The sequence below is a fragment of the Tetrao urogallus genome, assembly GCF_951394365.1.
Source record: "Tetrao urogallus genome assembly, chromosome: 1".
Taxonomy (NCBI): Eukaryota; Metazoa; Chordata; class Aves; order Galliformes; family Phasianidae; genus Tetrao; species Tetrao urogallus.
The window spans coordinates 29,606,928-29,618,057 of record NC_136813.1 but is presented as its reverse complement, the minus strand read 5'-3'; positions in this window follow the sequence as shown (position 1 = coordinate 29,618,057).

Below are 11,130 nucleotides of genomic sequence, written 5' to 3'. Positions count from 1 at the left end.
CCTTGTCAGAAAGGAGGACTGCAGCTAAGGCTAGGGAAAAGATCTAAACAGAGTTCCTTTATTTTAGTTTCAATTCCTCATAAGTCCCACCCCTTGGTGGACTTTCTGCATGATCTCCAGCTGAACATTGATTTCATCATCTAACCCACGGCACTGTGTAAGCCTAGAGGTGGAGTCACTGGCTGACTGAAAAACTGATTTGTGCAAATAAAACACACAAGTAAGATTCTGTGCGATCTTTGAATAGACTGTTTCCTCATAAGTAAGGGGAAGTCTGGTTGATAGCCATATTTACAGTGATTTTTTTACCCCAGCTCTTCAAATTCCCCCTGAGACAGGGGAACAACCCTAGGTTTTTTGTTGACTTAAATTTTGCAGGATTTTATGTAGGAAGACAAAAGTGAAACTAAAATCTAACTGATAAATCCAAAGGCAATGATTGTACAAGACACCAGTGCTGTCTTTCAGTTCTGCTTAGTCAGAAGATTTTACTTTAGTCTTCCTAATTATAAGCCATGAAATAAGAACAAATATACAATCCTTTTAGGCATAAATGCAGATCCCATTAGAAAATGTTGTATGAATCAGATGAGGTACAGTGGAATCTGAAGTGCTGGTGAAAACTAGAACCAACCCTAATAAAAATAAAATAAAATAAAGGTGTTTGGCAGCAGTTCCATACATGCAGATGCTGTCACTTTTTGTCCTCAAGCTGCACTAAAAAAACAGGTTCTGTGACCAGGTTTTCTGTCTGCCCAAACTGTCAAGGTTTTATAGGTCACACATGCTTACAGAGTAGCAAGATAAAATGCCACACAGTGTCACAGATCTGACACAGATGGGGGGTAGATGCTAGTTGCCCTTACACGTGCCTGGGTCATTATTTACCGTGGTTGCTGACACAGCCTGTCCTGCTTTGGAAATTGAGAGGCCAGAGGAGGGCACAGTCCTTCTTCCTCCACGTTGTTAAAAGCTGTATACTGTAGACAGGTATGTCTGATCTGTAAAACATTGCTGGGTGTTAGCTGTGAAACTTCTATTATTGCCAAAAGCCAACATTAAGGAGGTTTCTTGTTTCAAGATGTTCCACACTGGTCTGGGAAAGAGCGTCTCTTCTGCCAGGTGACTTCAGGAATTGCTATAAGAGCAAAGGACTTCATAGCCTCAGAATAGTTGTGTGGATTTATTCTTTTCAAGTCTCTCTGGAGAACACAAATATTTCAGCCTGGATAGTGACTGGGAAACTAGGTATAAGGCAGCTGAGAACATGAATTATCCCCCTAGTCGTACAGGAAGGTGTTCAGGTTGTCAGGAGGCTGGAGACTTGCTTATTCTGCTTCATGTGTGCTGCCAGGTACAGCTAAATGCAGGCTCTGAGGAAGATCTCTTAACCCAGGTTCCCAGGTTCCCCTCCTTATATATATTTGCTTGTTTGTTTGTTTGTTTTTGTTTGTTTGTTTTTTGTACAGGGTACTGCAAATGAAAATAAGCATCAGGAATAGTCCCTGTGTAGGACTGTGGAGTAACCACATGAGGTGCAGAGCAAGCGTTTGGAAAGTCATGTCTGAGGACTGCAAAGATTTGTGGGATAACAGGTGTGTCTACAGGCATCCTAGTTAGTAAAAATCCAGATCTAACATCTGGATTTTTCTTAATCCATGCAGATTTACGACTTAACAACACGAATTTAATTACCAAAATTGATCATAATTAACACACACTGCTGCTGAATCTTCTGACCCTCGTTGTTGTGTAAAATTCAGATCCGGTAACTGTTTCTTGCTGAAATTGAGAAACTTTTGCCTGCAAGCAATAACTACAGAATCTAAACAGGTTACATGTATATTAGTCAAAAAGCAAGGGACATAAAATGAACCCAAGTGCTAGAACCAAAATTGCTCACATGGTTTCAGTGGAAGTTTATCTCTTCTGTATTGGACAATGCAAACTAGCTATGACTCTGAGGATGGTTCACACAGCACAACTCCCGGAAAGTCCGTATAGATATGATGGTACCAGGTTTAGATTTCTCCATCCCACACAGTCCTCCAACACCATCCCACCAATCTCAGCATCTCAGTCACATGAGTCTGTTGCCCTTGCATCCTCATGCTACTTGAACATTTAATGGGTCACAATACATCCCTCATGCTATTTCAGACATATTAAGATGAAACATCTCTCTAAATAAAGTTTTAGCGTCACAGCAGTATCACCTGGGGCTCTCAGGACACTCAGAGCTGGAGTACAGACTCCAGTATGAACTACTGACTCCAGTAGGCTCCGTCTAGGCTAGAGAAGGCTAAACTTACACGGCCTATATATGAGCAAGTCCATGATAGCTGGATTTAGGAAAGGTATCAGTCTCTGGCCTTCTTTTATTTAGCATTATAGATAATAAATAAATGCTAAAAAGTCCATGCTTCCTGAATATCAGAATGCCAATGCATTCAGCATTCTAAAACCTGTAGCCTGCCACCAAATCTCAACCCTTCCCAGATCCTCTGTATGAATTTTAACAGAGCATCTACATTTTTTCTAGACCCAAGAAATACTGGCTGCCCATTATATTCCACTGTTTATGTTTATAGGTGCCTGATTCCCCTAATTGGGTCATATGCTACAGTGAATTGGGCAAGGAGGGTGACTTGATACCTCCTTGCTAAAGGGACAGAGGAGAGAATAGGAAAAGGAGAAAACTCATTTGTCAAAGGAAAGACAAATGAAACACTTACCAGCTATTGTTGCAATCAAAATGGAGTTGACTTGGGGAATTTAACTTAATTTGTTGCTAATTAGCATCAGTATTTAATTACTAATTTGAGTAGTGGAAAACCAAGAAAAACATTTAAGTGCTTTGAGAAAACACTTTTCCTCCAACTTTCACAGTCCTCTTGTCTCCTGTTCTAGTCTCTACTTAATCCTTTGTGCTGGACACCTCTCCACACTCCTCCTTTTTATTGCAGTTAACATCTAGTGCATTCAGTGAGATAAGAGGTCAGGGTCTGTGCATAGCAGTTTCTCTCCACCATTCTGTGTTTCTCACAAGTTTCCTGTGTTCCCTTCTGCATCTTCCATGGGCTGCAATCCCTCTAGGGCTGTGCATGCTCTGATGTGGGCTCATTCACACACTGCGCTCCCTCTGGGAAGTACCTTCTCCATTATAGGCTTACTCTCAGTCAGCTGTCCTTTCAGGATATATCAGTAGATAATCAGCAGAGTAACAAACTGCAGTAGGTACAGAGTGAGAGTAGCTTTTCCTTTCTGTCACATCTGCTGTTTTTTGGTTCTTTCAGATTCTCACTTTGCCTATCCTGCCCATGGGAAATATACAGAGGCCAAGTCTACTGGTCACACAGCATTTACAGATGAATGACCAACCTCCACTTACTGAGCTTTCTGGGTTCTAGAAGAAACAGAATACTTTAGTCTTCTTCAAATGGTAGATCAATCTTCTAACAGTAGGACAATCCTTATACAATATCATTAGCAAAATCAGCCAATTAAGTGTGAATAGCGGTCACTTCCCAGTCTGTCTTTGATGAGTGATAGTAGTTATAGCAGTTTCCTTTGATGGCAAGGCCTGGCCAGGTCTTTCACTAACTTCTGTATCATTTTGGAACAGGTCTCTGTGACCCCATCTGCTGAGTGTTCTCAGAATCTTCTTTATCAGCTTTCTCTCTCCAACTTTTCACAGCACTCCCATTGATAATAGGCAGAGAAAATGTCTGTTTACTTTTTAGAGTCTTCAGGCAGTCACAGAAGGCTTGAGAGCATATGGTTTACACCACAGCCAAGCACACATGATCTGATTGCACTTAATTAACAGAGAAGGGCAAAAAGAGTCATTTTTTTCTTGTTTTCATCTTTACTTTTTAACATAAATTGCGTAAAAATAGCATAGAAGTGTCTTGATAACAAACAGGGAAAGGAAGGATTACTAAAATGAGAACCTTCTAGGGAGGAGAAGAATAGAGAGTAAATCTACATAAGCTTCCTAGTATTTACCATGACTAAAAAACATTTTGTATTTTTTCTTTTTATTCTGTAAAGCTGTTTCCTTCAGCTATTAGCATTTTTTCCTACTTTGCAGGAGAAAACTCTGATAGAAAATGATCTCTTTTAAATGGAGAAATTTCTTTAGTGGAGATGTAAAACAATAAGAATCACCACATTCATTCCCTCAACTATGCTTGTTGTGAAATTACAATAATACAACAAAATAATTTCTGCAGTGGAACATTCTGTGTTGAACCATTATTTGCATTTAAGCAGTACCACAAACTACACCAAAAATGAGAGATATCAGTGATCCTTTCTCTCTATAAAGAATACTCACAATCCTGGTCAGCAGCTTCATCCTTTTTGAAGAATGTCAGATAAGATAAAACTTACAAAACAAATAGTATTAAAAAGGAAAAACAAAAGAAATATTTATAACTGTGTCAGGTTACTACTACTCCTTCCCTTCAAACAACTATTTACTCTTCATTACTTCATTGTTGGTTTCCAGATTTAAAGCTTTTCTATTTTAAGGTCTTTTTTTTTTTTTTTCCCTCACAACTATAGGCACTTTTAGAGTTAAGATCTTCATTTAATCCAGAGAGAGTAGAAGCCTAAAGTTGGAAGAAAAGCTTCCAATTGCAGGGGACTACTGAGAATGATAGACAGCACAGGCTAGATTTACTACAGCCCAGCTCACCTATTTTTTTTTTTCCAAGTCAGCAAGTGGTATTGCTTTCGCTTTTGCTGTCAGCTGAAATACTTACTCCTACAGCTGAATACAGTGCTTGGGGGTTCACAAACATAGATTTTCACCTGGATGTTTTGGTTAAGTATAGCACGCAGCCAAATGCACTACACAGCACCTAGGTGTAATTGATCACTGGGAATATCGTTCTGTATTTTAGGGATGTGACAAAGGAATGGCAAATACCCACAGAAACATATCTATATAATCAGCATTGCATATAGTGCTTTTATACTGTGGTGGCGAATTGGAAATTGGATTTTTAACTATGCATTTTTTACTTTACCAAGGTTTCTGCTGGCTGAGTGCTCCAGCTTCTTGTACCATTAGTCACAAATGGAAAACCTTAAAACTAAAAAACACAGTAATATTCAGCCCTACTTCTAAAATACTTGAACTGAAACACGTTTATGGCAAGCAAAATACTTGAGCTCACTGTAGACCAAAACCATAAAATATTAATATGAATGAATGCTGTAGTATCACATTGGTTTTGGGATGCAGTTTTATGCATAACACGTTCTGTGAGGAGCAAGATTGTTCTGTTGCGAGGACAGTGTGTTCTGCAAGGTTTATAGCACTAATTGTTACAGCTCAGGATGCTGAAAAGTGAAATTCCACTGTTCCCTGGAGAGAGAGCCCCAGAAAGAGGGCAAAATGTTACATTGGGCCAAGGTTTATTCTTGTTTGGATCTAGCACTCGAATTTGTCAAGCCCAGCAAAAAGAACGTCATTTGCTTTGACATGTGTGTGTGTCTGTTTTGGGTAATCTATTTAGGTGATGTAAAATGCTGCACACGCGTCCCATTTTACTGCAAAAAGCTGAAATGGACAGCACCTATCAAAACATATCTTCCACTCTCTGATAGGAAACTGTCCCTTGCTTTCCCTGAAGTATCCTCCAGTACTAGAGCAAGTCCATCTATCTCTTATCTATCAGAGCTGCTCCGAAAGGAATGCCTTCTATTTTATTATGTTGGCCCACAATGTCAGAGGCAGATGTTGGTGGTATAGCAATAGAGGCTGAACCTTCCCACCCATATTCCATTACATTTTGCTGCCACGTGACAGATGGCAGCAGATGGGCAGTCTGACAAAATGGAGTCTGACATGAAAGTGCATATGAATCACAGAATCACAGAATGGTTTGGGTTGAAAGACACCTTTAAGATCACCTTGTTCCAACCCCCTGCTATAGACAGGGACACCTCCCTCTAGACCAGGTTGCTCAAAGCCCCATCCAGCCTGGTCTTGCACAACTCCAAGGAGGGGGCATCCACAACCTCTCTGGGCACCCTGTTCCAGTGTCACCCTTATAGTAAAGAATTTCTTCTTAATATCTAGTCTAGATCTACCCTCTTCCACTTTAAAGCCATTTCCCCTGGTCCTGTCACTACTTGCTCTTATAAAAAAATCCCTCCACAGCTTTCCTGTAGGCCTCCTTCAGCTACTCGAAGGCTGCTAAAAGGTGTCCCCCCCCTCAGAGCCTTCTCTTTTCCAGGCTGAAAAGCCCAGCTCTCAGCCTGTCCTTGTAGGAGAGATGCTCTAGTTCTCTGATCATCTTCGTGGCCCTGCAATGGACCTGCTCCAACAACTCCACATCTTTCTTGTGTTGGGGGCCCCAGAACTGGATGCAGTACTCCAGATGAGGTCTCACAAGAGTAAAAGAGGGGCAGAATCACCCCTCTACTCTGTTCTTGTGAGAAGCAAAGATGAAGCAACAGCATGTCACTGAATTTCTCCCTGCAGAAAAGACTGATGCTTATTTATATTCACTGACGCTTGCTGAATTTTTACAGAGACCAAAAAGTGGATGTGAGCACAGTGAGGCAGTGTGTTTCAGCAGTGGTGACAGCAGTGTGAAGGACAAGCCACGTTCTAGATGCACAGCTGTCACATCATGAAATGATTAGAATTGTGATCATCTTATCCATGTGAATTGGATAATGATGGTGACTATGTTGAAAAATAGTATTTTGCAGCTGAGAATCTGCTCTACCAAACAGTGTTACTGTGCTCTTTGTATCTGCTGTAGTTTCCATGGGAATAAATAAGAGGCATTACTTTCCAAATGACCTCTGTAATACTACTTCAGTAAAAGGAAGTAGAAATTGAAAACATAATTGAGCTGATATCCAGAACTTGCTATATTAAGGTCTTGAAGTAGTGCCTGAAAATTATTGCTACATATTACATGTAGGGTATTCTTATGCCTGGAGAGTGCCATGCATATCTTTATTGTTATAAAAAGAATACTAAATAATAAAGCAGGGCTATTTTAAAGGTCTGATGTTATAAAAACCATCAGGACTATAAATGAGTGTTTTAGACCATTAAAAAATTGCCTGCCCGTGTCAAATCTGTTGGAAAAGACAATTACAAAATCAACTGGTAAACAACACAAATGCTATCAGAAACAAAGGGCTCTTACACCTAACTTTGCAGCACTGTGGTCAGGAGGAAGAATCCTTGAGAGGTCTGGCAATATTAACGTAACTGTTTTACAATTCACAGATATATATACTTTTCTTAGCAGTTTTTTAAAGAGGAGACCCACTTGTACATAAATTATTTTAACACTATTCACAAAGCCTTTTGCCATACATGCCGTCTTCTCCACCATTTCTTCAAGGAATAATTGTACTCTTACAATTCCTGAAGGCCATGATTAGTTCCAGCTTAGGATTTTGCATAATGTACTTCCCTGTGGTACCCAGTCAACCAAAGGTGTCACACAGACAATTATTATGTTATCTAGAGAGAACATTACATTCTTTATTGTTTAATGTTTCAGAATATGTTACTTAAAGGAATTAGCTCGAGCCTTTTTTTGCTTTTATGGTGTATTACGGTAATTGAAGAAACATACCAATGCATTTAGGAGCAATGAACTCTTCCAACTTCTAATCCTGCTGCTGTGGCTGGAAAGATTTATTCTTTATTCATTTGCATGCACATGACAATTCAGGAAGGCTCAGGTACTGGCTCTACCAATTTTATATGATACGCCTTATGATTTTCTTGATAACTTGCAATTATACTCCCTTCTCTGCATGACCTCAGAAACTTTAATCTTCAGCATGAAACTTCAGTCCTTGCCATTCTAATGTCACTGGTCAGCTGCTACACTTGCAGGTACTTTGGAAATTCTCAGTAGAGAATTGGTATCAATTTTGCAAACTTTGATCTGGTTTCTTGATTCTTCTTAATTCCTGCCAGAGACTCTTGTCAACATTGATCCTGACTGCAATGGAGTACTGTAATGCAGACTGTTTAGGAAAGTCATTTACAGGAGAAATATGCAACTAACTTAAATGGCATACATATATGGACAATATTGCTACACATTCATAGCAAAAAAGAAAAAAAAGCTGGAATATATTGGTGTTTAGGTTTACATTAAAATACCAACAATTTGCCTCTACCAGTATCACCCTATGCATAGCATAGCACATAGCTGTGCTGTGCTGTGAGGAGCTTAGGTTAGAAAACCATCATCAAAGATCCAGCAGGTTTCATTTCTCCCCTCTTTGCTTCAGGAGGAAATGACCTCTTTCACTCCCAGCAAAAGATTTGTTTTCCTTGTGTTGATTAGCTGGTTGTCTCTGCTTAATCTATATTCTTCTTGAGTCTCTATTCAGAAAGTGATAATACTAGCATAACTGGTGATATGAGGAAGACATTTAGATAAATGTTTTCCATCTAGATTTGCTAGAGATGTTTAGATAGGCTACAGAGTGGCCCAGAGTCTTTAAAGGCCAAATTCTGCTACCATTACAATGATGAGTGATGTTACTGAGGTGTATTGATGATGCTGTCCTTGCAGAGGTGATCAAGGAGTTGAAAAGGGGAGATGCTCTGCTGGACCTGATGCTTACAAATGGGGAAAATTTTGTCATTGAATCTTAGAATCACAGAATAGCTTGGATTGGAAGGGACCCCAAGGATCATCAAGCTCCAACCCCCCACCACAGCCAGAGCCACCAACTTCCACATTTATCTTACACCAGGCAGCCCAGGGCCCCATCCAACCTGGCTTTGAACACCTCCAGGGACGGGGCATCCACAACTTCTCTGGGGAACCTGTTTCAGCACCTCAACACTCTCACAGTGAACAACCTCCCCCTGACATCCAACCTAAATCTTCCCTGCTTCAACTTAAAACAATTTCCCCTTGTCCTGCCATTATCTGCCCTTTCAAAGAGTTGATTCCCCTCCTGTTCATAGGCTCCCTTTAGGTACTGAAAGGCTGCAATGAGGTCACCCCGCAGCCTTCTTTTCTCCAAGGTGAACAAGCCCAGCTTCCTCAGCCTGTCTTTGTGGGGGAGGTGCTCCAGTCCCCTGATCATCTTTGTGGACCTCCTCTGGACCCTCTCCAACAGCTCCCTGTCTTTCTTGTATCAAGGGGTACAAAGGTTGCAGTGGAGATGGTTGCATGGAGATGTCAGTGCAATTAGCAGGGTCACAACCATGGACTTAAAGAAAGCAGGCTTCAGCCTGTTTATAGGAATCTTAGAGATCTGCTTTGCAGGATCCCTTGAGATACAGAACTGAAGAGTCTGGTAGAGCTGTTTGATTCTCAAGGATCACTTTCTAAAGCTTAAGAACAATCCAGCCCAACATACAGAAATCAGGCAAGAGCAGCAAATGGAAGAAAAATAAAACTAATGCCCAGGTGGAAAAGAGAGGGATCTGAGGAAATGCAGGTCAGTAAACTTCACCCCAACCCAGGGAAGGTGGCCAAGCAAATAATTCCTGGAAGACAAGTTGAACATAAGCCAGCAATGCACCCTTGCAGCAAAGTAGGATGACAGCCTGCTAGGATGCATGAGGGCCAGTGTTGCCAAGGGAGGTGAATCTTCCTGTCTGTTCATCCCTGATGAGATCACATCTCTGAGGTGGGTGTTGAGTTCAGTGCTGGACTCCCTAGTACAAAAGAAATATGAACATACTGGAGTGAATCCAGAAGAAGGCCACAAAGATAATGAAGAAACTGGAACATCTGGTTTAGGGGCCTCGCTTCACAGAGCTGAGAATTTTTAGCCTTGAGAAGGCTCAGAGGGAGGAATCCTAACAATATGCATAATATCTGAGAGAGGGAATAAACATGGTACCACTTTGCGCTTGTAGATTACAGTTGTATACCTGCATATGACAACCCTTATAAACTAATTTGGCTTTTTTGGGGGGGGGCAGGGGGGAAGGGAGGAGTTTCAAAACTACAAAGCAGTGTTTAAATTCATTATTGTTGATGCTGTGTTTGTTTTGTTTTGTTTTGTTTTGTTTTCCATTGCTGCTGCTTGTTCACTGATCTTTTCGAAGCAGTGAGGCTTTTTCAGAGCCACCCAAACCTATTTCTTACCTTTACCCAGCTAATCACACACAGTAGTAAAAATGAATAACTATCATAACTATCACTGAACCAGTGGATTCAAGGGGGCTACTTTTATGTCTGAATACTTTTTTGATACAAAAAGAAAAAAACTTCTGCAGAAGCTGAAACCAAAAAAAAGGAGAGATTTTCTACAATCTTTCACTTTAGAGATTTGCTTCTTACTTTCTCCTACTCTTATTTATTTGGCTTCTTTTTATTTCCTACCATTTCAGCTTTGTCCCCAAAATAAACACAAAGTTTATTCTTTTAGAGATGACTATCTTTTGACAAAGAACATTAACTCATCAGGAGAGACACAGATTTTCTGAGCAAGTTGCTATACTATGCAATAAAGGAGAATAAAGGAGAAAAAAAAAAGTATTTTCAGTTTCTGAGTGTACTATTTGAAAGGTAGTAAGTGACATGCTATTCTGAATTACTTCTATGCAAATGAATGAACAAAAAATGATGAGTTGGGGATATTTTCATGGACTTGAAAATAGGTTTTAAGATTACAAGAAATTCAATTCCACTGCAAATATAAAATATTAATCATGTATAGTAATGTTGCATGTTGGATGAAGAAGTAAGAAGGTATTTATTTCTTGCCAGATGGATCATCGTACAACTTCCAATGGCTTTTGTGCTGTATCAAGTAAAATTTAGACATCTGCCAAAGATTAATTAAATGCTATATATGGTCAACTCATCTTTGAGCTAATAGCTGTACTTTATGAAGATACTTAAAGTTGAATTAAAGCAGTTGCTTTTCAATGTTATAGAAGATTGGTAAGTATCAATCGTATGTACAGAACTGTGATACGTGCTCAGAATGATGTCTTGGAAGAAAAAATCACTCTCTGAAACAGGAGATAAAGAGAGTAATTCTTTTTGTTGTGCCCCAGTGTCCCCAGACAATTCAACTCCAGTGCCACCAGTTAAGACATATGGCAATCCTCTTAGATAAAGGACAAAAGAAGAGCAGTTATGCTGTATTACTGAGAAG